Source organism: Chrysochloris asiatica, unplaced genomic scaffold (genome assembly GCF_000296735.1).
Source record: "Chrysochloris asiatica unplaced genomic scaffold, ChrAsi1.0 scaffold00684, whole genome shotgun sequence".
Classification (NCBI taxonomy): domain Eukaryota; kingdom Metazoa; phylum Chordata; class Mammalia; order Afrosoricida; family Chrysochloridae; genus Chrysochloris; species Chrysochloris asiatica.
The window spans coordinates 99,694-102,914 of record NW_006409202.1 but is presented as its reverse complement, the minus strand read 5'-3'; positions in this window follow the sequence as shown (position 1 = coordinate 102,914).

The window sequence follows — 3,221 nt, the reverse complement described above, 5'->3', positions numbered from 1 at the left end:
AGCTACATGGCAGATGAGTCCAACGTGTCCATATACTGAGAGCTAGCTACATAGCAGAGTAGTCCAACATGTCCATATACTGAGAGTTAGAACATGGCAGATGAGTCCAACATGTGTATATATAGAGGCAGATGAGTCCAACATGTTCATACACAGAGAGCTGGGACATGGCTAATGAGTCCAAGATGTCCGTATACAAAGAGCTAGCTACTTACATGACAGATCAGTCCAACATGTCCATGTACCGAGAGCTAGCCACATGCCAGACGAATCCAAAATGATCATATACAGAGAGCGAGTTACTTGGCAGAGTAGTGCAAGATTTCCATATACACAGTTCTAGCTACATGGCTGATGATTACAACGTGTTCATATACTGAGAGCTAGCTACATGGCACAGTAGTCCAACATGTCCATATACTGAGAGGTAGCTATATGGCAGATGAGTCTAAAATGTCCATATACAGATAGCTAGCTAAAAGGAATATGAGTCCAACATGTTAGTACACAGAGAGTTGGCTACATAGCTGATCAGTCCAACATGTCCATATACTGAGAGCTAGCTACATGGAAGAGTAGTTCAACATGTCCATATACCGAGTTCTAGCTACATGGGAGATGATTCCAACATGTCAATATACTGAGAGGTCGCTACATGGTAGATTAGTCCAAAATGTATATATTTAGATGGCTAGCTACAAGGCAGATGTGTCCAACATGTTAATACACAGAGAGCTGGATACAGGGCTTATGAGTCCAACATGTCCATATACAGAGAACTACCTACATGGCAGATCAGTCCAACATATCCATGCACAGAAGGTACCTACATGGCAGATGAGTCCTAAATGTCCATATACAAAGAGCTAGCTACATGGCAGAGTAGTGCAACATTTCCATATACAGAGTTCTAGTTATATGGCAGATGAGTCCAACGTGTACATGTACTGAGAGCTATCTACATGGGAGAGTATTCCAACATGTTCCTATACAGAGAGCTAGTTACATATCAGACAAGTCCAATATGTTCACATACAAAGTGCTACCTACATTGCCGATCAGTCCAACATATCTCGGCACAAAGAACTAGCTACATGGTAGATGAGTCCAAAATATCCATATACAGACAGCTAGCTACAAGGCAGAGAAGTGCAAATTTTCCATATACAGAGTTCTAGCTACATGGCAGGTGAGTCCAATGTGTACACATACTGAGAGCTAGCTACATGGCAGAGTAGTCCAACATGTCCATATACAGAGTACTAGCTACAAGGCAGATGAATTCCACATGTCCAAATACTAAGAGAGATAGCTACATGGAAGATGAGTGCAACATGTGTATATATAGAAGGTGGCTACAAAACAGATGAATCCCACATATTAATACAGAGAGACCTGGCTACATGGTTGATGAGTTCAACATGTCCATATACAGAGTACTAGCTACATGGCAGAGTATTCCAACATGTCCATATACAGAGTACTAGCTACATGGCAGATGAGTCCAACATGTCCATATTCTAGGAGTTAGCTATATGGCAGATGAGTCCAACATGTGTGTATATAGAGGACTAGCTACAAGACAGATGAGTCCAACATGTTCATATAGAGACAGCTGGATACATGACTGATGAGTAAAACATGTCCACATACAGAGAGCGAGCTACATGGCAGATCAGTCCAACATATCCATGCACAGAAGGTACCTACATGTATGATGAGTCCAAAATGTCCATATACAGAGAGCTACTTACTTGGTAGAGTAGTGCAACATTTCCATATACAGAAGTCTAGCTACATGGAATATGAGTCCAAGGTGTCCATATACTGAGAGCCAGCTACATGGCAAAAACGTCCAACATGTCCATATACAGTGTACTAGCTACAAGGAAGATGAGTCCAACATGTTCATACAGAGAGAGTTGCCTACATGGCTGATGAATCAAAAATGTCCATATTCAGAGAGCTAGCTGCATGGCAGATAAGTGCAATATGTTCATATACAGAGAGCTACCTATATGGCATATCAGTAAAACATATCCATGCACAGAGAGCTAGCTATATGGAGGACAAGTCCAAAATGTCCATATACAGAAAGCTAGCTACATGGCAGAGCAGTGCAACATTTCCATAAACAGAGTTCTACCTACAAGGCAGATGAATTGAAAGTGTCCATATATGGAGAGCTAGCTACATAGTAGAGTAGTACAACATATGGTATACTGAGAGCTAACTACGTGGCAGACAAGTCCAATATGTTCATATACAGAGAGCTACCTACATGGCAGATCAGTCCAACGTATCCATGCAAAGATAGCTAGCTAAGTGGCAGACAAGTCCAAAATGTCCATATACAGAGAGCTAGCTACATGGCAGGGTAGTGCAACATTTCCAAAGGCAGAGTTCTAGCTACATGGCAAATGAGTCCAACGTATACATGTACTGAGAGCTAGCTACATGGCAGAGTAGTCCAACATGTCCATATTACTGAGAGTTAGCTACATGGCAGATGAGTAAAACATGTGTATATATAGAGGACTAACTACAAGTCAGATGAGTGCATCATGTTCATACAGAGAGAGCTTGTTACATGGTTGATGGGTCCAAAATGTCCATATACAGAGAGCTAGTTAAAAGGCAGACAAGTCCAATATGCTCACATAGAGAGAGCTAGCTACATGGGAGAGTAATGCAACATTTCCATATACAGAGTACTAGCTACATGGCAGAAGAGTCCAACATATTCATATAGAGAGAGCTGGCTACATGGTTGATGAGTCCCCCATGTCCATATACTGAGAGCCAACTACATGGCAGAGTATTCAAACATGTGCATATACAGAAGATTAGCTACATGGCAGATGAGTCCAACATGTCCATATTCTGGGAGTTACTTACATGGCAGATGAGTGCAACATGTGTATATTTAGACGACTAGCTACAAGGCAGATGAGTCCAACATGTTCATACAGAGAGAGCTGCCAACATGGTTGATGAGTCCAAAATATTCATATACAGAGAGCTAGGTAAATGGCAAACAATGCAATATGTTCATATACAGAGAGCTACCTACATGGCAAATCAGTGCACAGAGATATATCTACATGGCATATCCATGCACAGAGATCTATCTACATGGCAGACGAATCCAAAATGTCCATATACAGAGAGCTAGCTATATGTCAGAGTAGTGCAACATTTCCATATACAGAGTTCTAGCT